We start from the raw sequence: 26,224 nt of genomic DNA, 5'->3' as shown, positions 1-26,224 counted from the left end.
TTTTTTTAAGTTGGAAGGTGCTGGTCTTTGTAGAGACAGTGAAAGTGAAGGGAGGATTTTGTCAAATCTTGGTTTCCCCGGTTAGGATCTGTAGATTAAGAAATCTCCGGGTCCGTCTTGACATGCCCAGTTGCTCCGTCATGAGTCTGGGGGAGGCCTTTGTGAGCAGAAAGCATCTCAACTAATGAGCTCTTTTTGGGTTGGACGGAAGGAGACAATAGAAGTTACTTTTTTTTTTTTTTGTAGACGTTAAAAGCACTCGTTTTTCATTTGAGGGGGAAATTTTATCGGATCTGAAAGCCCAGCCGATAAACGATTAATATTTTGTGATTAACTTTAGCAATTTTGACATGTATGAAAAGAAGGCAAAGATAATCATCTTATTGCATTGAGTTTAGTTTTCAGTTATTCAAGGTTAACTGAGGGCCCAACAGAGTCAACAGTAACCGTGTGTTTTGTTGCAGGAATACCAAAGAAAACAACAATAAAATAATAAATAATTAAACATTTTCTTTAAAATATTGGCTTTTTAACCCATGAATCTTAAAAATTGCAAGGGTTCAAGTATAGATTTAGTGTTGAATTGGTGGCTAAAGTACATGTTAGGGATCAATGGCTAAGAAACAAAAGTTTACTGGAGAATGACCAAGTTTGTCCTGTGTTTGGCGCTTCCAGTTTAGACACACAATATTAAGGATAGGTTCATTTCCTTTGTGTGAGGTCTGTTTATGTACTATACAGAAATGCAGATAATGAAGATGATCCTTAAGTAACAATGCTGTATTTACCATTTTTTCTTGAAAACATACATTTTCAGTAAATGAATACCAAAATTATGTGTATTAGATCTCATTCGCTAAAGAAAATTTATTGCTTTTTTTAGTTTCTTCTTAACACAACTTAAAAGTCAAACTACTTCAACTTTAAATTTACTATATTGTGGCCTTGGCCGGTTGGCTCAGTGGTAGAGCATCAGCCCTGCATGTGGATGTCACAGCTTCAATTCCTGGTCAGGGCACACAAGAGATGGGACCATCTACCTCTCCACCCCACCCCCTTAGCTGTCTTATCTCTCTCTCTCCTCTCTCTCTCTCTCCTTCTCTCTCTCTCTCTCTCAGGCACACCAGGCGGATCCTGGTCCAGCCCATGCGGGAGTCTGTCTGACTGCCTCCCCACTTCTAACTTCGGAAAAAACAAAACAAAAAAACAAACAAACAAAAAAAAACACCTCAGCTGCTGAGCAACAGAGCAAGGGTCTCAGATGGGCAGAGCATCGCCCCCATAGTGGGCTTGTTGGAGGCATGAGGGAGTCTGTCTCTCTGCTTCTCTTCACTTAAAAAAATACTATATTGCATAAGTATGCTCTGTAATTTTAAATAGATGAGTAATAATTAGATTAATGTCTTCAAATTTTTCTTAGAGGAATACAATTCTCTAGACTTAATGTAATCTGAGGATTCTTAGAAATTCACTTTTGCATGAACAATGTTAAGTGACTTTAAGTAAAAATGATTTAACTTAGATTGTTGTTAGAGATTACTTTTCATTGCAATTTCATAATATATACCAGTTTAGAATTTTTCCCATTATCAAGTGATGCATGCTGTATAATTATTTTTAAAATTGTGATGACAATTCTTAAATGAATGTGTTTTGTGACAGAATGTGGATTAAAATTTATCTTAGCATAAAAATCAATAAAAACTACTCTCAGAATTTATGTGGAATTAGTACATTTGGTACTTTAATAATTGATTTTATGAGTGAAGATTTTAGAGTACTTTTTATTTTAAAAGTTCATTAAATTTTATTTAAAATGTGATAGGTTTCCCCCTCAGTAACTGAAAAGCCAAATTTCAAATAATAATCTTTTTTTTAAGTTATTTTTGAAGTCTAGAAATACCTTGCTGTGCTTTATAAAAATTTTGTCCTTATAAAAATGTCACTTTGGGGGAACATTTTGAGATTAATTTTTAGAAACATTCCTCTATTCCTCATTAGTAAGGTGACCAACTTTTTTACAATGAAATGGAGGACAAAAATAAATTGAAGAAACATTTTATTCATTGCAACAATAATACACTAAAATATAAGTGCATAATAAAAACATTGTAATATTTTATATTGTAATTATGCTTACATGCCTATTAATTTTTAATAATTGTAAGGAAAAAGTACTTATTTAGATTCAGATACATCACATCACACACAATGGATCGACTCTGCATCGATCGAATACGGACATTTACAGATTAGTCTTCCAATATGTATGGCCAGAAGCCATGGCCACCGTCACAGCCGCCTGGCCTGTGCAGGTTCTCATTTGATTCGGATAGACCAGTGGTAGTCAACCTGGTCCCTACCGCCCACTAGTGGGCGTTCAGCTTTCATGGTGGGTAGTAGTGGAGCAACCAAAGTATAAATAAAAAGATAGATTTAACTATAGTAAGTTTTATAAAAATTTATTCTGCTAAACTTAGCAAAAATCCAACATAAAGTACTTGTAAGTAATTATTATTATATGCTTTAACTTGCTGTAACTCTGCTTTATAAATTTTATAAAGTAAAGTTACTTCCCTACTTTATAAATCACCATTACTGTGGAACCGGTGGGCAGTTAGAAAATTTTACTACTAACAGAGATACAAAAGTGGGCGGTAGGTATAAAAAGGTTGACTACCCCAGGATAGACAGTAATGAAACAACAGAGCCAAGAACTGGTGGGCCATTAGCTTTAATCCTAGCTTGCACCTTGCGGGTGAGAAACACACAGTGGGAAAACACTTCCCTTTCCATTCAGGGCTCCCAAAGCCACTGACTTATCCGAGTATTCCTAGAATCAAAGGTTTGTGCCTCACCAGCCATATTCACCTCTGTTCCCCATCTCCTCTCTGCACAAACTGGCTTCTCCTTTAGCACTTCACCATCTTGGCTGTTTCTCCTCTCTAGTGCTAATTTCAGGAACCAGAGAGTGAGCTTCTGGTCTGTCTCATTTTATAGTGTAGAAATCCAAACTAATCCAGTATACAAAGAAGGAAGTCTGTGATACAAAGTCACTTATCTGAGGTATAAATGGGATTCCTCATAAGAGTGCACCACCCCCTATCATGCAACAGTCAAGGGTGTGGGGAGAAGCATAGTTATGAAAAATCTTAGTATTAAAAGGGTGGGAAAGGCTTAGTCTTAAAACTAAGCCTTAGGCTATAATGACTTTGCCGGCTTACAGCCTGTCCCCTACACCCAGTTGCAAACTATAAGCGAGCAAAGATATACATCATATTTGCAAATTTATTTGACCCACACAATATCAAAAAGGAGGACACTTTTCGAGGGAGGATGGAACTTACAAAAGAAGGATAGTCCTCCCTAAAGGAGGACATTTGGTCACCTTATCATTAGTGCAATTTGCCATTACTTCTCTGGTTTTTAACCAGTATAGTCCATTATGAGGGAAATTAAACAATGTGACGGAAGATTTATTTTATTTTATTTTATTTTTTTTGTGTGTGTTTTTCCTTAGCTGGAAACGGGGAGACAGTCAGTCAGACTCCCGCATGTGCCGGACCAGGATCCACCCGGCACGCCCACCAGGGGGCGATGCTCTGCCCATCCGGGGCGTTGCTATGTCACGACCAGAGCCACTCTAGCGCCTGGGGCAGAGGCCAAGGAGCCATCCCCAGCGCCCGGGCCATCTTTTGCTCCAATGGAGCCTCGGTTGCGGGAGGGGAAGAAAGAGACAGAGAGGAAGGAGAGGGGAGGGGTGGAGAAGCAGATGGGCGCCTCTCCTGTGTGCCCTGGCCAGGAATAGAACCCGGGACTTCTGCACGCCAGGCCGATGCTCTCTACCACTGAGCCAACCGGCCAGGGCCTGTGACAGAAGATTTAAAATGACTTAAAGTAAAGATCAAAATGCAATTCAATGAAATTGAATGCCTGAATCATAAGAAGGTCTGTTAAGGTTTGAAAGTGCTTGTGAGATAAACATGTAGGACATTCAGATCATTTCACTTAAAGGAGAAACACCAAAAGTATTATATATTTGGCTTTTTAAAAAGATGGTAGAATTGAAACACTAAAATACTGCCTTGCCTGGGATTTTTCCCTTTGTGATCTTATTTGTTCCTGCTGCTTAAACTATCATTTTTGTGTAAATGAGCCATAATTCTATGTTAATTCTCTTTTAAGTGCTTACATATTACTCAAATCCTTTGGATAGTTAAATCAACTCAATTTATATACAACTCTCCTTTTGGTGTTTCTTATGATGATTAGTAGCTTAGATAGAAAATTTGGCAATTCTTACCTCTCTCTTTTGCCCAACTATATTAAGCCCTAATTTAGACCCTTTTTTTTCCATGGGTTTAATTTGTGTTTACATAGATTCAAGTTTCCCACCGAATATATCTCCCCCCACCCCTTTATTCCCCTCAGCCCCCCATGCCCCCGCCCCCCAATGCCTTACCCCATTCCAGGATTTGCTGTCCTGTTCTCTATAATGCTTGTTAAGTATATATAATTTCATTAATCTCTTTCCCTTCTCTGATCCCATCTTCTCTTCTACTTTCCCTCTGGTCCCTTTGATCTCGCCTCTGCCTCTGTTCAGTTGCTTGGTTCACATTGTTTATTGGATTCCTCAAATGAGTGAAGTCATATGATATGACCTCTGCCTGGCTTATTTCACTTAGCATGATAGTTTCCAGGTCCATACATGTCACGAAAGGTAAGATTTTCTTTTTCCTCATGGCCACATAGTATTCCATTGTATATATGTACCACAGCTTTTTAATCCACTTGTCCACTGACAGACACTTGGGCTGTTTCCAGATCTTGAGTATTGTAAACAATGTGGCCATAAACATGGGGGTGCATTTCTTCTTTTGTATCAGTGATTTGGTGTTCTTAGGATTTATTCCTAAAAGTGGGATAGCTGGGTCAAAAAGCAATTCCACTTTTAATTTTTAAAGGAATCTCCATACTGTTTTTCACAGTGGCTGCACCAGTCTGCATTCCCACCAGCAGTGCAGGAGGGTTCCCTTTCTTCCACACCCTCTCCAGCACTTATTATTTTGTTAATAAGCGTCATTCAGACAGGTGTAAGGTGTTATCTCATTGTGGTTTTAATTTGCATTTCTCTAATGATTAGTGATGTTGAACATTTTTTCATATGCTTATTGACCATCTGTATGTCCTCCTTGGAGAAGTGTCTGTTCATTTCTTTTGCCCATTGTTTGATTGGATTGTTTATCTTCCTGGTGTTGAGTTTTACAAGTAGTTCTTTAAATAAATTTTGGTTATTAACCCCTTATCAGAGGTATTGGCAAATATATTCTCCCATTGTGTGGGTTGTCTTTTTATTTTGTTAATGGTGTCTTTTGCTGTACAAAAGCTTTTCAGTTTGACATAGTTCCATTTGTTCATCTCGTCCTTTATTTCACTTGTCCGTGGAGATAAATCAGCAAAATAGACCCTTTTATTTTTCTTAAAAACACTTACGTGACAGTTGTATTGACAAAGTCTGCACTCTTCAACTTGGCACTTGTATTAGTTAAGATATAGGTTTGGCTCCTGTGACTGAGAAACTTCTTTTTCTTTAAATAAAATAGCTTATTATTTCCCTCCACCTGATTGGCTGAGTGGTGGAGTGTTGTCCCAGCATGTTGATGTCCCGGGTTTGATTTCCTGGTCAGGGCACACAGGAAAAATGACCATCTGCTTCTCCACCCCTCCCCTTCCCCTTGTTTCTCTTTCTCTCTCTTTTTTTTTTTTTAATTTTTTATTCATTTTTAGAGAGGAGAGGGAGAGACAGAGAGAGAGAGAGAGAGAGAGAGAAGGGGGGGAGGAGCTGGAAGCATCAACTCCCATATGTGCCTTGACCAGGCAAGCCCAGGGTTTCAAACTGGCGACCTCAGCATTTCCAGGTCGACGCTTTATCCACTGCACCACCACAGGTCAGGCTCTCTCCCTTCTTCTCCTGCAGCCATGGCTTGATTGATTCGATTGATTCAAGTTCATTGGCTCTGGGTCCTGAGGATGACTCTGTGGCGCTCCTGCCTCAGGAGCTAAAAATAGCTCAGTTGGAGCAACAGAGCAATGCCCCAGATGGGCAGAGCATTAGCCCTAGAGGGGGTTGCTGGGTGAATCCTGGTTGGAGTACATGCAGGAATCTGCCTCTCTATCTCCCCTACTCTCACTGGAAGAAGAAGAAAAAAGTTTGTTTCTTTTCTATGTAAAAGTGTGAACTGATGAGGTGGCTTTGCTACAAAAAGTTGTCAGGGACCCAAGCTCCCTCGGACCCGTTGCTCTATTACAATCCTCATCATGAAAACTCCATCTTGTGGACCAAGATGACTGCTTCTCTTTCTGCCATTATATACCACATGCTTACATTAAAGGTTAAAATGGCCTGACCAGGTGGTAGCACAGTGCATAGAACATCAGACTGGGACACAGCGGACCAAGGTTCGAAACCCGATGTCGCTGGCTTGAGTGGGGGCTCATAGAAATGACCCTATGGTTGCTGGCTTGAAGCCCAAGGTCGCTGGCTTGAGCCCATGGTTGCTGGCTTGAGCAAGGGGTCATTGGTTCTGCTTGAGCTATCAGTCAAGGCACATATGAGAAAGCTATCAATGAACAGCTAAGGAGACTAAAAAGCTGCAGTGAAGAATAAATGTGTCTCATCTCTCTCCCTTCCTATCTGTCTGCCCCTCTCTCTGTCTCTGTCACACACAAAAATAAATAAAGGTGAAAATGTATTGTGGTAGGACACAGAGAATATTTATAAGTGGTAGTAGGAGTAGAATTTTTATTCTCTACCTTAATTTTTATAAAGTTATCTTTATATGTGTTTTAAGTAACAATTTCATCATTTCTGTTACGATTTCATGAATTTTTGATGGTCTACACTTGTATTTGGAAGGAGTAAGGTTGATAGTTTGTGATGCTCAAATACTACACTTGTGGCCTAAACAAGTATTATTACTTGCAGACCTAGCTAGAGACTACTTTGTACTTTCCCTTTCTTTGTAAAAATGTTTCCTACTGCCCCAAATTATTTTCTTTGGAAAGTAATTGATGCCTATCTCAACTTCCTTCATCAGGAAGGACAGTTTTTATTCAATCACAATCTCCTCTTACCCTATACTCAAATTCTTTACACACATTTTATGTTATATTACCTTGCGAAACAAAGTAATTCCTTGGAAGGCCAGAGCCCTTCTTAAGGCTGGTATACACATGTTTGCATGCAGTTGGAATTGGATGTGTTTGCTCAATTGAAGTATATTTCATATTTCAAATAGAAAAAGGAATTAAGTGGGAAGGTCAGAGGTAGGCTGTCTTGCTTTGTATGTAAAGTATGTTCTGTCTTTGAGGAGTATATTCATCTCTTAGAAATCAACAAAAACATCAATACCTTGACAGAAAACAGACATGAAATTGTGATTACAAAAGACCAAGACAAATGGCTTACATACATCAAGAGACTATATATATATATAATATATATTATATATATATATACATACACACACACACACACACACACACACACACTCTTTAATCCTTTCTAGGAAATAGAGATGGAGTCAGCTTTATTAACACAGTATAATTTTATGCTTGTAAAAAATTGGAAATAAAAAATACCCAGTGGTAGAAGAATGGTTTTATAAAATATGGCACACCCATGATAGACTAGATTTCATGATAAACTATAATTCAACATTTTGAAAGGAATATTTTTCAAAGTGTATTTATTTCATGCTGTAGGCTATTTAATGACATATGAAAATGTTCACCATTTTATGTTATATGGGAAAAGTATAGAATACTCATTGAAGAAAAGCAAACTAAAACCACAGTGAGATACTACTACAATTTCTTTTCAAATGGCCTATAAGAAAAAAAGAAAGACAAAATACTGAGTAGTGACAAAGATACAAAGAAATAGGATTCAGATCTTGCTGTTGGGAATGCAAATGCCACATCCACTTGGAAGATGGTTTGATAATTTCTTATAAAATCAAACATACCCTTTTATGACCTAGCAATCCCACTCCTAGGTTGAATTTTACCAGCAAAATAATAAGAGCTCCATTGGCTTCTCTTTCTTGCCAGCACTAGGCATTATCAGTATTGTTTTTTTGTTTGTTTTTTTACAGAGACAGAGAGTCAGAGAGAGGTATAGATAGGGACAGACAGACAGGAATGGAGAGAGATGAGAAGCATCATCAGTTGTTTTTTTTTAATTTTTTTTAAATTTATTCATTTTAGAAAGGAGAGAGGGAGAGAGAGAGAGAGAGGAGAGAGACAGAGAGAGAAGGGGGGGAGCAGGAAGCATCAACTCCCCATATGTGCCCTGACCAGGCAAACCCAGGGTTTTGAACCGGCGACCTCAGCATTTCCAGGTCAATGCTTTATCCACTGCGCCACCACAGGTCAGGCAGCATCATCAGTTTTTCGTTGTGATACCTTAGTTGTTCATTGATTGCTTTCTCATATGTACCTTGACCATGGGCCTTCAGCAGACCGAGTAACCCCTTGCTCAAGCCAGCGACCTTGGGTCCAAGCTGGTGAGCTTTGCTCAATCCAGATGAGCCCATGCTTAAGCTGGCGACCTCGGGGTCTCGAACCTGGGTCCTCCTCATCCCAGTCTGACGCTCTATCCACTGCGCCACTGCCTAGTCAGGCAGTATTGTTTTTAATGTAGATGTTATATGAGCTATATAGTGGTATCTTATCATGCTTTCAATCTGCATTTCCCTAAAGAATTTATATGCTTTTCTCATGAAATGTGCAATAAAAACCTATAATCACTTCTCTGCAAATACTTTTAGCAGTTGTATTTTATTTTATTTTTTAGAGAGAGAGAGATGGAGGGAAAGACAGAAAGGGAGAGAGATGAGAAGCATCAACTCATAGTGTGGCACCTTAGTTGTTCATTGATTGCTTTCTCATATGTGCCTTTGGGGGGGAGGGGAGGGAGTGGCTCCAGTGGAGCCAGTGACCCCTTGCTCAAGCCAGCGACAGTGAGGTCCTGTCTATTACCCTGTGCTCAAGCCGGTGAGCCTGCGCTCAAGCCAGATGAGCCAGCGCTGAAGACATTGACCTCGGGGTTTTAAACCTGGGTTCTCAGAGTCCCAGGTCAATAATCTATCCTCTGCGCCACTGTCTGGTTGGTCAAGCTAGCAGTGGTATTTGTAATCACCAAAACTGGAAGCAATCCCAAATGTTTCTCAACTAAGTAATGGATTTTTTTAAACTCTAGTATGTCCATACATAACACAGGAATGAATCTTTTAGTCCAGGATAGCATACAAATACATGGGAATAGGGACTATAATATCACTATATACCAAGTTCTAAGAAAAGTACTTAAAAATGATCCATCATATAATGAAAATACATCAAAAAGTGTGATCATGAAACAGATGAAAGTGGTAATCTATTTCAGTAAGCCAACAGAAACTAAGGAGAAAATGAAACCTTTGAAGAACCACACAAATCAGAAATTAAAGTTCAGAAATGAGATGAGTAGGCTGTGCAATGAGAGCTGACAACTCAAGACAGAATTAGGAAAATGTGATGATCAACTTAGGAAACCAGAGTGAATAGACATCACAGAAATTACAGTAAAATAAATGGAATAGAACAGAGAAAATTGAAAATAAAACAGATAAAGATTTTTTAAAAGGAGTAAAGGAAAAGCGATAATACAGACAGAGCCAAAATATATGTATTAGGAGTTCCCCAAATGTAAATCAAAGCACATTGGTGATGTTTACATTACATTGTGAATATACTTAATGCCACTGGATTGTATGCTTAAAAATGTTTAGGACTGCCTGACTTGTGGTGGCGCAGTGGATAAAGCATCGACCTGAAAATGCTGAGGTCGCCGGTTCCAAACCCTGGGCTTGCCTGGTCAAGGCACATATGGGAATTGATGCTTCCTGCTCCTCCCCCCTTCTCTCTCTCTGTCTCTCTCTTCTCTCTCTCCCTCTCTCTCTCCTTTCTAAAATGGATAAATAAAATTAAAATTAAAATTAAAAAAAATAGAATAGTGACAATTAAAATAAATGAATTAAATATAAAAAAAATGAAAAACAAAAAAAATGTTTAGGACAAATTTCATGTTGTTTGTCACAATAAATGTAATCCAAAGTAATGGGACAGAACAGCTATTAGAATTCAAGAACACTTGATATTAAAGAATGTTGAAGTCTGTCTATGTGGAAAGATACACTCTGAATCTGGAGAATTCAACCCAGAACAGTTACCACTGAGATGTATTCTTATGCAATTGTTGGATTTAAAAATTTTAGAAACACACAAAATTACCTTTTTGCATCCATGGATAAAAAGACCAACTCAACTGGGGAAAAAATCAAGTTGGATTAGATTTTTGACAGCAACATTTTATAAGATAATTAAGCAATATTTTGTAAATGTTTAAGGAAATAAAATATTTCCTATATCACCAACTATCTTCCAAGAATTCAGGACATCAACAAACATTTATAAAGATGAAATAATTCAAGGAATATTGTTTCTATGAATCCCTCCTGGAGAATATACTGGAGAACAGATTTCAGACAACCAAGAAATGATTTAAGAATCTTCAACATTAGGTCAAGTAGTGATCACTGTATGTTTTTTTTCTAGCACTAAGATTAAAATAGGCCCTGGCCGGTTGGCTCAGTGGTAGAGCGTTGGCCTGGCGTGCAGGAGTCCCAGGTTCGATTCCCAGCCAGGGCACACAGGAGAAGCGTCCATCTGCTTCTCCACCCCTCCCCCTCTCCTTCCTCTCTGTCTCTCTCTTCCCCTCCCGCAGCCGAGGCTCCACTGGAGCAAAGTTTGCCCAGGCGCTGAGGATGGCTCTATGGCCCCTGCCTCAGGCGCTAGAATGGCTCTGATTGCAACAGAGCGACGCCCCGGATGGACAGAGCATCGCCCCCTGGTGGGCATGCCAGGTGGATCTCGGTTGGGCGCATGCGGGAGTCTGTCTGACTGCTGTTTCCAGCTTCGGAAAAATATTGTGCAAAAAGAAAAAAAAAGATTAAAATATAGAAATGATGATAAAAGGTGTGTAAATGTTATATAATCAGACAGTGTAGAAATAATATCCACTAAAAAAAGAGAGCGGAATGGGAGAAAATATGAAAATTAGAATAATGTGGTTTGCGCGCGCGTGTGTGTGTGTGTGTGTGTGTGTGTGACAAAAAGACAGAGAGAGAGAGATAGGGACAGACAGGAAGGGAGACATGAAAAGCATCAATTCTTCGTTGCGGCTCCTTAGCCTTCTTAGTTGTTCATTGATTGCTTTCTTATATGTGCCTTGACAGAGGTAGGGGAGCTACAGCAGAATGAGTGACCCCAAGCTCAAGCCAGCAACCTTGGGCTCAAGCCAGCGACCATAGGGTCATGTCTATGATCCCACGCTCAAGTTGGCAACCTCGGGTTTCAAACATGGGTCCTCTGTGTCACAATCCGATGCTCTATCCACTGCACCACCACCTGGTTAGGCTGGTTGTTTTTATCTTAAGAATTAGCAGTGAGGGCCCTGGCTGATTGGCTCAGTGGTAGAGCGTCGGCCTGGTGTGCAGAAGTCCCGGGTTCGATTCCCGGCCAGGGCACACAGGAGAAGCGCCCATCTGCTTCTCCACCCCTCCCCCTCTCCTTCCTCTCTGTCTCTCTCTTCCCCTCCCGCAGCCAAGGCTCCATTGGAGCAAAGATGGCCCGGGCGCTGGGGATGGCTCCTTGGCCTCTGCCCCAGGCACTAGAGTGACTCTGGTCGTGGTAGAGCGACGCCCCGGAGGGGCAGAGCATCGCCCCCTGGTGGGCGTGCTGGGTGGATCCCGGTCAGGCGCATGCAGGAGTCTGTCTGTCTGTCTCTCCCCATTTCTAGCTTCAGAAAAATACAAAAAAAAAAAAATTAGCAGTGAGGAAAAAGTATAGCACTTGAAGCTGACAGGTGGAGATTTAAACATACTGTAAGTATACATACTTTGATTTATAAAACAAAACACTAATCAAAATAATACCAGTGATCAAAACTAGAAGGTGGGGAATAAGAAGGGAAGAAAAACCTGCTAATTTTGTTACTGCTAGAAGGAGTGAACTAATAGTATCTTAAGTGAGGGGGGAAATGGAGAGTATTATATAAAGATGTTACTATAGAACTAACCCCAAAAACAAAATACATAAACACTAAATACTAAATGAAATTTTCCCTAAAATAAAGCAAATAAAACAGACCACATAGTGATACACACACATTCTCTATGTGTATTTGCGTATACATAAAATTATGACTAGAACACAAACATCACAACACCAAGAATATCAGGTATATTAATAAATGTATATGAACTCAACTTAATGATTGCTGTATACAAAAGATAAGGCTGTAAAAATATGAATAAGGGAATTAATAAAGAATAATTTTAAAGCACTAATAATAAAGGGAAGGGTGAAGTTATATCAGATAAGTGCAGATTTTTAAAAAGTTCATCTTGGTAGCAGGCAAGGCAGAATTTAGCTCAAAAAACATTAAGATGAAGGATATTTTATAGGCTTAGGGCTACATTCAAAATGAATATTTTGTGAAATGTTTATTTACCAAATGACACATCAACAGCTTATAAAAAGTGAAAACTACAAGAACCAGATGGGTGGTTGCACAGTGGATAGAGCATCAACCTGGGATGCTGAGCACCCACGTTCCAAACCCCAAGGGCTCTGGCTCATCCACCCTGAGCACAAGGTTGCTGGCTTGAAACCTACGGTCACGGGCTTAAGCAGAGGTCACTGGCTTGCCTTGAGCCCCCCAGTCCAGACATGTATCAGAAGCATTCAGTGAACAGTAAAGTGACACAACTACAAGTTGATGCTTTTTTTTTTCTTTTAAATTTTATTTATTCATTTTAGAGAGGGGGGGAGAGAGAGAGAGAGAGACGGGGGGAGGAGCAGGAAGCATCAACTCCCATATGTGCCTTGACCAGGCAAGCCCAGGGTTTCGAACCAGTGACCTCAGCATTTCCAGGTCGATGCTTTATCCACTGTGCCACCACAGGTCAGGCCAAGTTGATGCTTCTCATTCTCTTTCCCTTCCTGCCGCCTGCCCCACTTTGCACAGGAGGGCAAAAATAACTACAAGAGATGTAAGGAGAAATATAAACCTAGTAATAGGGGACTTTAACACACCTCTATCATATAAATATAAGTCGGGTTAAGTGGACAAAATAGTTAGTCAAAGTATATAAACAGTAAGGTAGCTCTTGCATATTGTATCAAAGTCTGGATCCACAAATAGAAAATACATCTTTTCAAGTGCACATGGGATGGTTATAAAATTCTATTACATGTTAGACCACAAAGAAAACCTCAGTTCCAAAAAAAAAAAAAAAAAGTCAAATTTCTGACTACATGCAATAAAGCTAAAAAATAATTTAAAAATTTAAAAATAAAAATCTGGCTCCAGTTTTCCAAGGATGATGACAACAGCTGTCTAAATCTTGATCTCTCCATACACCTTTAAAAGACCATGCAGAGCTATAAAGGGAGCAAATTAAACCAACACCACCCTTGCTTAAAATAATATCAAATTCTGAGGGTGTAGAGCAGTGGTTCTCAAAGTGTGCGCCAGGGCGCACTGGTGCACCCTAGAAGATTTCCAGGTGTGTCCTATGGTGTTCCAGAGAAATCTGTGCCTGTTGGAGACCAAAAAACCAACAGTTTTTTGGAGTTTAGATCTTTGGGCGACAGAAGTGTGGGGAATTGTCTGTAAGCTGACAATCTGCCCAACCCCCCACCTCACTTGCCTGATTAGGTTGCAAAAGGCTGTTAAGCTGTGTACTGGATTGTTTACACTACTCCCCATGTTCCCTGGAAAGACTGGAGGCAAGTTTCTTCTATCCTTTGTTTGATGTAAAGTTAATTAAGATGGTATGTGTGGTGGGGGTTTTCTCCACTCAACACAATTAAGAGTAGAAAGACAGGAATTCTTCAGTGTATTGATGAGGAAATGAGAGTTTGCCTTTCAAATAGATGCCCAAACATTGAAAAAATCACTAGGACACATCAGGCTCATGTTTCTCATAAACACAAGAATGAAAAACTTAATACATTCATGCCAGGACCTGCCAAATTTACTAAATCTTACTAAGAATGTATTTATATATATAAAAAGATAACTTTGTCATTCTTTTATTTTTTAACCCCTTTTTTACGAATTCTAAAAAGCATAACAAAAAATAACAAAAATGTTTTGGGTTTTTTTTTTTGTTTGTTTTTTTGCATTTTCTGAAGTTGGAAACGGGGAGGCAGTCAGACAAGACTCCCGCATGTGCCCGACCGAGATCCACCTGGCATGCCCACCAGGGGACAATACTCTGCCCATCTGGGGCGTTGCTCTGTTGCAACCAGAGCCATTCTAGCGCCTGAGGCAGATGCCATGGAGCCATCCTCAGTGCCCAGGCCAACTTTGCTCCAATGGAGCCTTGGCTGTGGGAGGGGAAGAGAGAGACAGAGAGGAAGGAGAGGGGGAGGGGTGGAGAAGCAGATGGGCGCTTCTCCTGTGTGTCCTGGCCGGAAATCGAACCTGGGACTCCTGCACGCCAGGCTGATGCTCTACCACTGAGCCAACCGGCCAGGGCATAAAAATGTTTTTTAATGTCAGAATAAATTTAATTTTGTCGTATTTATTTTGTTTAATTACCATAAAAGCACGCTTGGACTTTATATATTTTTCTTTAATATTCGACTTAATTATTATAACATATTTCTCAGAAATTTGTATATAGTGCGTCTACAATTATTTGTAGGATTTTAAATGCGACCCTACTTCAAAAAGTTTTAGAACCACTGTTGTAGGGTAATAAAAACTGAAATGTAGCAGAGCCACGGAGCCTATGCTGCAGTGGAAAGTGAGGTTGAGATTGTTCAGAACAGAGGAGAGTTAAATAGGAACTAAGGTCATTATTAAATAACCCAAGAGAAAACCCCACCCTAAGGAGAGAAACACTGAGAGGTTTGAGAACTTAAACAAAAGGAGAAGAGACTTGAAAGTGCAGGGGACCACAGATGCAGTCTCAGAAAGGCACTGCTTCTGGGAAAGGAAAATAACTTGGAGGGGCACCATTTACCTAGAAGCTTGGTGGTAGAGAGAAAGAAAAGTTAATAGAAATTAAGAATAGAAGAGAGATCATTCTTCTGCCACCACCCCCCCCCAAAGGAGACATTGATTCAAAAAACTATACTTTATTATACCAATAGAAGGTGCTGTTGAACTAAAAAGTCCACTAGTTTTCCCAAATACCTCACTCTTGTTTATATACTATTGTTATCTGGTTTAGGAAAATTAAAGCACTCAAAATGAACAGAAAAAGGTAGACAATACCCATGTAAAGTTATTTTAAGTATAAAACATAAAATGAAAGTCGAAATACTTAAGCTAATGAAGTCTCCCCCAAAACATTCAACTACAAAGCTAAAGAAAACTATAGCACAATACTCCTACCAGAATTAAATATCATTAAACAAACATTTTCAAAGAAAAAGTCTCAAATACATATTCAGAAGCCCCCCAAAATGCACTAAAAGGGGAAGATATGAAAGTGAATTTACTGAACTCAGAACATAAAATGAAGGAAAAGTCATCTTTTAAAATGAAAACATTCCGGGTACCTGAAGAAGAATAAATTTGATTGGATATAAAAAGCATCGAGGAAAAGCATGAAGGTAGCCCAAAGAATGAAAATTAAATGAAGATAGGTAAAAAAAAAAACCCAGAAAGTAATTTATATAGACATATGTAAAATTAGAGTTCCTAAGAAGAAAAATAATAGTAGAGCTAATCTTTAAACTTAATCCATGAAAACATTGTAGAAGTAACATGTCACGAAAGCTTGTTGTGTACTGGGAAAACTGATCCAGAATGGTTAACTCTGAGTCATGTCCTAGTTAAACTATTGGACTTTGAAGATAATGAAAATTCCTCTGAGTTTCCAGTCAGAAAGAAGAGGTTAGCAACAAACTTCTCAATAGCAACATACAGAGCTATGGAACAAATTTAAAGTCTCTGACAGCATAATCCAAAAATTTTATAAGTATGATTCAATCCTGGAAAAAAATTAAAAACCATGCTAAATACTACTATATTAAAAAATGTTTTTCGTGATGAAAATTCCATGAGCAAAGTCAAAAAGAAAAGTGAGAAAGTGGGAAGAAATATTTAAACTTAAACCACAGAGAGCTAATCTCCTTCATGTAAATAACCTAAAAATCAAGGTAAATGACTCTCAACCTCGTAACAAAATGGGCTAAAGAGATCCAAACATAGTTCACAGAAAAAGAAATGCAGATGACAGATGTATAAAAGATACTGAACTTTAGTTGTACAAAGACAAATACAAATGAAAGATACTTGAAATGATAGCTACACTAAAGCCTTTATTAGCAAAACTCAAAATTATACAATATATAGATGACAGGGAATCTCACAGACACTTGGATGCTTTGCTGGTAGGTATCCAAAAGCCCAGGAGGGAATTTGGCAATATCCAGCAAAGTTTCATATGCATCTATCCTTCATCCATCATTTACTTCAAGGAATTTGTTCTGTGACTCACTGGCATAAAATATAAACTTTCATTTGTGTAAGGTTAGTAACAACAGCATTATTTGAATTAACAAAAACTTGGAAACAACCAAGATGTCTATTAATAGAGAACTGATTAAAGTACATGCCACAATGGAACTATCTCCAAGTAGATGGTATGCCTTTCAAGTCACCCTTTTTTCCAGAAATCAGAGATATAGAAAGTTTCCATGTACCAATATGGAATGATATGCAGAATATATATAGTATGAAGTGAAAAAATAACGAAGACACTGAATTGTATATAGAGTAAACGTAGAAGGTGGTAATGGGAACGGCATCAACAATGGAAGAAACATTTTTTTTAAATATAACTTCATATAGTTTTGATCTTGGAATCATGTATAGTTACATATTCTAAAATAAAATTATATAAGAAGGTAGAAAGAAAAGAAATCTGAAAAGGAACTAAAACCCAGTTATATAACTATACAGCATTTGAGGACATAGCACAAGAAAAGGAACACTGTCTAGTGACTTTAGGACAGATTTTGGACTGTCCCTTCTTAATGAGGTATATTCAGTAGTATTGTTGTAGTATGGCTATTTTTAAAATATGCATATTTTGCAGCAAAATACATGTTGCAAAATGTTGATAATTGTTGAACAAAGCCTTTGAAGTTCAACTTCTTATTTTATATTTAGTGACAAGAGGGTAGGCAGAGAGAGATTTCTGCATGCGCCCTGACCAGGATCCAGCCAGCAAGCCCACTATGGGGCGATGCTCTACCCTTCTGGGGCCCTTGCTCTGTTACAACCAGAGCCATTTTTTAGGGCCTAAGGCAAAGGCCATGGAACCATCCTCAGTGCTGGGGGCCACTCGCTCTAATTGAACCTTGGCTGCATAAGGGGAGAAGAGGGAGAGAGAGAAAAGCGAGAGGGGAAGGGAAGGAGAATCAAATGGGCGCTTCTCCTGTGTGCCCTGACTGGAAATCAAACCGGAGACATCCACATGCCGGGCTGATGCTCTACCACTAAGCCAACCGGCCAGGGTCTCAGCTTCTTATTTATCAACTTTCTTATAACTTAAACATAGTCTGGAAAGTCCTTTGGCAGATGGATTAAAGTGGAAATGAAGTACAAAATTGTACAGAAGGACAGGTAACATAATAGAGCACATGTCTAGCATCATTTCTGGCATCTAATGATATTGCATATATCATATATATAATATTACTTTATATATATGTGTGTGTGTACGGTATATATGCTATATCAGTAGGCTCTTTGCTACCCGTTAAGATATTATTTTCCCAAGAGGTTCAGAGAGTTTCAAATTTAAATGAGATCTATGTGATTCCAAAGCGTGTGCTTTTTCTACTACATTATTGCAGGATATGCATCATATATTGAGAAGAAAGAACATCAAGAGCTAAATCTTCTATTTAAATCTGTAGTTGCTGCTCAGAAAATAAAGATGCAAACCCAGAGTTAGTGGTTTATTATTCTTCATGCAGGAGCAATGTACTAAAGGAGAGAAGTGTAAGTTTTTTCTTATTTCTGATGGGAAAATGTAAATACACACGCAAGTCCTTATAATATATTTTTTTATTATTAGGATAATATTGGTTAACATAATTACACGTTTCAGGCGCCCAACTCTACAACACATCTCTGTACACCACATTGTGTGTTCACCCTCCCAGTCAAGTTTTCATTCATCACCATTTTCACTCATCCCCTTACAGTCTCTTCCCTACAAGTCCTTATATTGATGTTGGAGATGAAATTTTGCAAAAGTTTCAGTGATGACTGAAATTATAAAAGATGCAAACTAAAAGTATGACTAAGCAGAAAAGGAAAAAACAAACTAGTGGGCATGGGTTTTCATGATGGTGTTAAAACCAGAACACCCTTCAAAGCTTCTCTTTGTGACACTTCAAAGCTCTTCTAAGCTTTGCAGTATTTTTGTATCAGTTTAAATAAGTTGTGTTTCCTTTTGTGGAAGATGAGGCTGATAGAGATTTCAGAGATGCTAGAGTTTCCCTCACCCAGGCCACACCTTCACACTTCTGCTGGTTCCCCATGATAAAATATTTGCATTCAGTTAAAGTACTACTCTTTAAAGGATCTACTACTGGAAAGAGGATTTTCTTATTTTAATTTGATTTATCTGTATAAAATTATGATAGAAATCTAATTTTATAATTCTGTATACCTGATAATAAGAAAATATGTTGAATTTGCTGAAAAGATTTTCAGAATTAATTTTGAAGCTATTTTATTTCAGAAGCTGTGTTGATCAGTGACTTTGGTAAAGGCTGGGAAAGTTGAAACAAATTTGCAGATGACATACAACTTCTAAGGTAAGCTAATATAAATATAGATTGTAAGTGCTCTTCATAGACATGTGGACTACAGTAACACACTGACATAAAATTCATCAAGAATAAATATGTGATACCCTGATGTAAATTTTACAATGCAATTGCAGAAATAGTAGATTTTCATTTCTTTTTTATTTATTTGGGTTTTTTAGTGAGAGTAGGGGAGATACAGAGACAGACTTCTACATGCACCCTGACTGGGATCCACCCGGCAACCCCTCTTCTAGGGTGGATGCTCTGCATTCATTGGTTTATTCTTGTATGTGCCCTGACCAGGGATTGAACCTACAACCTCGGCATAGTGGGACGATGCTCGAACCAACTGAACTACCTGGCCGGGGCTATATGTTTTTTTGTGTGTTTGGGGTTCATTGCTCTTATTAGATCTGTGGGTTTAGGATTTTCGTTAAGTTTGGAAAACTGTCAGTCATTACTTTTTAAAATACTGTTTCTGTTTTTCCTCCTCTCCTTTTCTTTCTTTTTAGGACATACATGATGCATGTATGTTAGGTTGCTTGAAGTGTTCCTGTAGCTCAGAGTTGCTCTGTTCTTTCTTTCTTCTCCTCCTATTTTTTGGGGGGATCTTTTTAGTGTTTCATTTTGATAACTTCTGTTATGTCTTCAAGTTTTTCATCTATCTTTTGCAGTGTTCATTCTGTTCATTATGTGTGGTATAATTTTTATATCAGAAATTGTAGTTTTAATTTCTAGAAATTTGATTTTTTTTTTTTTTTTTTTTTAGTGTCTCTTTTTAACATGCTTGTGCTTTCTTATACATTCTTGAACCTGTGGCATATATTTGTAATAGTTGTTTTAATAGAATTGTATACTAATTCTGTTGTCTCTGTCATTTCTGAGTCAGTTCCTATTAATTGATTTCCCCCCTATTATATATGTGTTTTTCTGCTTTTTTGCATGCCTGGTAATTTTTGGCTAGATGCCAGACATTGTGAATTTTATGTTGTGTGCTGGACTTATAAAAATTTCTTTAAACTTTTTTTAGATGTTTATTTTATTGATTTTATTATTGTTATTATTTATTATTTAATTTATTTATTTTTAGTGAGAGCATGGTAGGCAGAGAGACTCCACATGCACCCCAATCGGGATCCACCCAGCAAGCCCACTAGGGGGCAATGCTCTGCCCATCTGGGGCCCTAGCTCTGTTACAACTGGAGCCATTTTTAGCGCCTGAGGCTGAGGCGAGTTGGCCTCAGCACCCGGGGCCAACTCGCTCTAATCGAGCCTTGGCTGCAGGAGGGGAGGAGAAGAGAGAGGGAGAGAGAGAGAAGAGGGGGAGGGGTGGAGAAGCAGATGAGCGCTTCTCCTGTGTGCCCTGTGCCCTGACTGGGAATCGAACCCAGGACATCCACACGTTGGGCTGATGCTCTACCACTAAGCTATTATTGATTTTAGAGAGAGAAAGGGAGAGAGCAGGAGAGTGACAGGCACACCTGTTCCTGTATGTGCCTTGACCAGGGATTGGCCAGCAACCTCTGAGCTTTTTTGGACAACGCTCTTACCAGCTGAGCTATCTGGCCAGGCTAAATATTTCTTTAAATATTTTGACTTCTTCTCTAGGATGCAGTTAATTTATTTGGAAAGAGTGTACTCCTTTCAAGGCTTACTTGAAAGCTCTGGTAGGAGGACCATAACATCCTTTAATCTATTTGTTGCCCCTACTGAGGCAATACCTGAGTACTACTCAATCCAGTTTTTCATATATTATGAGATTTCTTCACTTTGGCTGTTGGGGGCATGAACTATTCCCAGCCCTGTATGTGAGTCTGGGAATTATTCAGCTTGCTTTTCTCAAGCGGTTCTTTCCTTGCCCATTGAGAGTTTTCTTACACACATTGATCAGTTCTCAGATGAAAATTTGAGCGGAACTCTATACAGATCTCTGGAGAGCTTTCTGCAGCTTTTTCCTCTCTGGTAATTCTGCCCTGTGAATTTTAGTCACATTGGCTTTCTTAAATTCTGAACTCTGCCTCCTCAGCTAGGGGAGACGGTTATCTCTGTTTGGGTTCTCCTTTATGCTCTGCAGTCTGGGGCAACTGTAAGGCTTACCTTATTTGTTTCCCTTCTCTCATAATACTGAAACAGAAATCACTGTAATTGTATTGTTAATTATTTGTTTAAGCAATTTTTGGAAGAATGTTTATTTTGATTTTCTAGTATTGGGATTTTTTAAAAGAACATTTGCTTACCTCTTGAAAAATTTCAAAATAACTTATAGTTTTATCATCTTGTGTTTAAAGAATGAATCTTGTACCATGTCTCCTGGTAATTCATTTATGTTTTTGTGGTCTAATGTAAGGTCACCTTGGGTTATTTCTTTTCGTCTTAGAAATGGTGTAGAGTCAGAATCAAATATAGGCCCTGGCCAGTTGACTCAGTGGATAGAGGATGGCCTGGCCAGTGGACATCTTGGGCTCGATTTCTAGTCCGGGCACAAAGGAGAAGCAACTGTCTGCTTCTCTTTCACTCCCTCTCCTCCTCTTCTCCCTCTTCCCCTCCTGCAGCCACTGCTTGATTGGTTCCAGTGTTGGCCTGGGTGCTGAGGATAGCTCGGTTGATTCAAACTTCAGCTCCAGATGGGGTGTTGCCAGATGGATCCTAGTCAGGGTACTTGCAGAGGTGTCTCTCACTATCTCCCCTCCTCTCACTTAAGAACAAATCACATATAAACATACAGACAATCATAGGTACTCAGTCTTTTTATATATTTTAAATGCTATGTCTTTATTTTGTGGCTTAGAATCATAAATAGATATAATATCTCCCAATTTTAAGGTGACTTTTAAGAAAATTAACCTTGTAGTTATTCTAAGTATCTCGCCCCCATACAAATTTGAATTTCTTCAATTTACCATAGTCTTTCACTATAATCTTACTTTGAGTCAGCACGGTACTAGGCACTCCCTTTTAGTGATTTGGGATAACCTCTATTTCTTTCTTTCCCTTTTTTTTTTAAGATTTTGTTTATTGATTTTATAGGAGGCAGAGGGTAGAACAAGAAGTATCAACTTGTCCCTGGCCAGTTGGCTCAGTGGCAGAGTGTTAGCCCGGTGTGTGGATGTTCTGGGTTCAATTCCCAGTCAGGGCACACAGGAGAAGTGACCATCTACTTCTCTACCCTTCCCCCCTCCTTTCTCTCTATCTTTCTCTTTCTCTCCTGCAGCCCAAGGCTCCATTGGAGCAAAAATGGCCCGGGTGCTGAAGACAGCTCCATGGCCTCCACCTCAGGTACTAGAATGGCTCTGGCCGCAACAGAGCAACGCCCCAGATGGTCAGAGCATTGCCCCCTAGTGGGCTTGCTGAGTGGATCATGGTTGGGCACATGTGGGAGTCTGTCTCTCTGCCTTCCTGCTTCTCACTTCAGAAAAAAATAAAAATAAAAAAAAGACGAAGTATCAACTCATAGTTGCTTCATTATAGCTCATTGATTGCTTGTTGTACATGCCTTGAGTGGGCAAGCCCAGGGTTTTGAACTGGTGACCTCACCATTCCAGGTCAACACTCTATCCACTGCTTTGCCACAGGCCAGACAAATTTCCAATTCTTTAAAAAACAGGAATTAAAACTAAATTTTACAAATATTGTTAATTGAAGGAATAATCGGCAGGCTAATCTGTAATCCTCTTTGATGCCTATTTCTTAGGTGGTAAGAAGCAAATAACTATATAATATATTTTAATTTTAAAGTCTAATGAACCATATTAAGAAACACTTGTTTTCCCTGGCTGGTTTAGCTCAGTTGGTTAAGAGCATCATCCAGAAACAACAAAGTTGTAGGTTCAATACCCGATAAGGGCACATACAGGAAGCAACCAGTGAATGCACGACTGAGTGGAACAACAAATAGGTGCTTCCCATCCCGCTTCCCTCTTTATCCCTCTCTCTATCTCTATCAATGAATAAAAAAAATTAAGCCCTGGCCAGATAGCTCAGTTGGTTGGAGCGTCGTTCCAGAGCACAGAGGTTGCAGGTTTGATTACTTGGTCAGGGCATCTACAGGAGCAACTCGATGTTTCTGTCTCTCTCCCTCCCTCTCTCACCAAAAAAAAAAAAAAAAAAGGAAAGAAAGAAAAGAAACATGTTTTAAAATAAAAATATGTATATTAAGAAATGTTTTTAATATATGATATATAGATTAAGAAATAAAGCCAAGCTTTACTTATTTTTTAAAGGATTGTAAACAACTGTTTAAAAATATTTACACTTTATAAGCTCATATTCTTAGAGATATTTTAATTTTGCAGACAGTAAGGTTAAAATAATTATAGATCTGATAACTAATTCTGTCAGCTCTGATATTGGGACAACTGTCATCACAAGAACCCAAGAATTTTGATTGGTGATACACAGTAGGAGACAAAGAACCTAAAAATCTTTTGAGCTAAAGAACTAGAACAGAAGACTTTAAAACAGGCTCTGACTGGCATTCTCACAGAGCCAGAATGTATTCCAAGCTGAATACATTGCCTCCGAATTCCAGAGGTCCTACTACTGCCAACTAAACCTGTCTCCAGCCATCTCACTTAGCTTTCTTCCTAATTTCTCATTCCCAAATTTTGCAGAGAGATTCATAATTTTAAGACATTTTACTCTGTAATTATACATGTATAATAATAAGAAATGGCCCTGACCAGGTGGTGGCTCAGTGGATAGAGCGTCAGACTGGCATGTGGAGGACCAAGGTTCGAGACCCTGAGGTCGCCAGCTTGAGCGTGGGCTCATCTGGTTTGAGCAAGGCTCACCAGCTACAGCCCAAAGTTGCTGGCTCGAGCAAGGCGTTACTCAGTCTGCTGTGGCCCCACGGTCAAGGCACATATGAGAAATCAATCAATGAACAACTAAGAAACCACAATGAAGAATTGATGTTTCTCATCTCTCTCCCTTCCTGTCTGTCTGTCCCTATCTGCCCCTCTCTCTGACTCTCCCTGTCTCTGCCACACACACAAAAAAAAGAAATGTTTTTTATAGCCTTTAGCCTTTTAAATTTTCATTGAAGAGCATTATTCTGACCAATAATGCTTATATGTGTATGGTGTGTGTGTCAGGAGGGAAACTTTCTAAACAAAATAATTACATTGGGTTTGAACATGAATGTTATAAATTGTTTTATTATCTTTGGTGTGAATATTTTTCTGTTCTTCATAATTATCCCTTTTATAATTGCAGATGTTGGTTCTAAATTTCAAAATATGCCTTATCTAAAAATACATTCAGTTGACACAAAATTACACTTAAAATTGAATTATGAATACTGTAATTTTAAAGTCTCCTTACTGTTTAAATCTCAAGATTAATTTTTTTTAGTATTTAAATCTCAAGATAAAATTATTTGAGTATTAATTGCTACTCTTTCCTATTGTGATTGGGAATAGCATCTTCCCTGAAGGACTAATATATTAGCAGATGAATCTGTTATTATCACTATCAACATGCCTTTATTAGAAACTTTTATTTACATTTTTAAACAAGATGGTCAGGCCAGTTTAATTTGTTAAGTAGAACACTATGCATGAACAAGTATATGACTTAAAGGGAAAAAATGTGATGAAGAAAAAGTTTTTATTTATTCCTAGACTCCTTTTTTTGCCCAAGAATTAAATTTGCCTTAGCTTAATTGCCTTACACACGTTCTTGTGACATTGCAAGACAGGAGAGAGGAAGAAAAAGAGCGAACTATGACTGTGTGGTTATGTTTCTAAAAGAGTGTTAGAGAGGGAGAAGAGAATACATAAGCAAGCTGGTTTGACCAGAAACAGAACTGCCTGTGACAGATTAAGAGACAAGCAAAGCTTGGAATGTGAGAGTAAGCAAAGAGAGTGGAAATTTACAGCTGCCCTGTGTGAGTGTTCAAGTGATCATTTTCTGCTAATGTTTTCCGGTTGTAACTGTTCCTCTTCAAAGAGAGAGGCAGAAAGTCAAGAAGGGATCGTGGAAACTCTTTTTTCTGCCACGCTTTGGTAATAGGAAACGCTTGCTTTTGAATGGAAGATAAAGGCTACTCCTAAAGCCCTTGGAGCCCAAGAGAGAGCTGTCTTCAGCACCTTGCCATGTGTCTACATTTTGTTGCTTAGACGAGCCTGGGCATTTCTGTAACATTCGGTGTGAGTATCAACCAGGTTATCTATACCAGTTCATAGAAATAGAATCAATATAGTAAGCTTTAGTTTTATTTGACATTTTACAGTCATTGCTTATATATTCATTTAAAATCATGTTATTACCTTGTTTCTTTATGATGTGCTGCTGTTACTAGGAGAGGTTTAAAAAAACAAAAACTATAAAATGATACTCCTCTGTTGCCTAAGACACTTGAACCACTACCAACTATTCTGTGTCTGTGAAATATCTTATTTTGGAAATGAGCTTTTATTTACAAAGGGTTTCCAAAAATAAAATAATGGAAGTATATAATTTTTCATGTTTCTCTTTCAACTTCATGAAAATTCAAAAGTTACCTTTTTCTATCTAGTTTCGGTAAATTTATAATTATCATTGTGATGTTTGGTATTTTCAATACAATTATAAATTACAGCATTCTTTCATGAGTCAAATAGAAATGTTAATGATACCATTAGTTAAAAGGATATATAATTTAAATATTGAATGTTTTCTATTGGAGCCAATATTTGGCATATTATTTTTGCAAAGTTCTGTAATGAAAATAAAGTTAGGCAGTTTACATATCAGATGTACCACTTGATACAAAATGAATCCACATGGATTTTAAATTAAAGAATAAAGCAGTTATTTTGTTTTTACAGCTCATACTAAGCTCTCACATAATGTCAGTCTACTAGAATACTTAGGACAACTAGATGCATATATGTATGTAAGCAGAACAGAAAAAAGAAAAATAAACTCTTTAAGATATGCATTCACATTCTGTTACAAGATTAACATTGGAAATTGTATGTTAATTTCATACATGTCATTTTAAAGGCAGCAATGGAAGGCATGTAATCATTCTTCTGCGGAAGGAAGGAAGGAAATGTATATTGTTAGTTGCTAAACGGAGTCATTGTGCACCATTCTAAGCAAAGTTTCCAATCTACTCTTTGCCAGCCTCAAAACTGTCCTTTTTGACTCAAGTGAGTCATTTAAAACAGAATAATTTAGCTGAAATGAAAACTTCATTGGAGTGTCAGTAAACACATTAAAAGGATTTGTACCCTAGACATAATATAAAATGGCTGTACTTTCTTTAATATTTCCTTTATGTGTA

The 26,224-nt window shown here is 38.3% G+C and overlaps 1 protein-coding gene across 4 annotated transcripts in view; it reads left to right on the top strand.

Annotated features, from left to right (window-relative positions):
- The window catches only part of CAB39L (calcium binding protein 39 like), a 112,506-nt gene that overhangs the window by 734 nt on the left and 85,548 nt on the right, over positions 1-26,224 (top strand). For 3 of the 4 annotated variants that reach the window (XM_066380904.1, XM_066380907.1, XM_066380905.1), the window contains exons 2-3: positions 17,989-18,136; positions 18,885-18,960. The gene's annotated coding sequence lies outside the window, so the exon portion shown is untranslated. Of the gene's footprint in view, positions 1-17,988; positions 18,137-18,884; positions 18,961-24,966; positions 25,104-26,224 lie in introns of all 4 variants that reach the window. The other variant, XM_066380908.1, reaches the window with a different exon arrangement.

Source organism: Saccopteryx leptura, chromosome 4, assembly GCF_036850995.1.
Source record: "Saccopteryx leptura isolate mSacLep1 chromosome 4, mSacLep1_pri_phased_curated, whole genome shotgun sequence".
In the NCBI taxonomy this organism is placed as follows: domain Eukaryota; kingdom Metazoa; phylum Chordata; class Mammalia; order Chiroptera; family Emballonuridae; genus Saccopteryx; species Saccopteryx leptura.
This window is presented reverse-complemented; position numbering and strand designations above follow the sequence as displayed.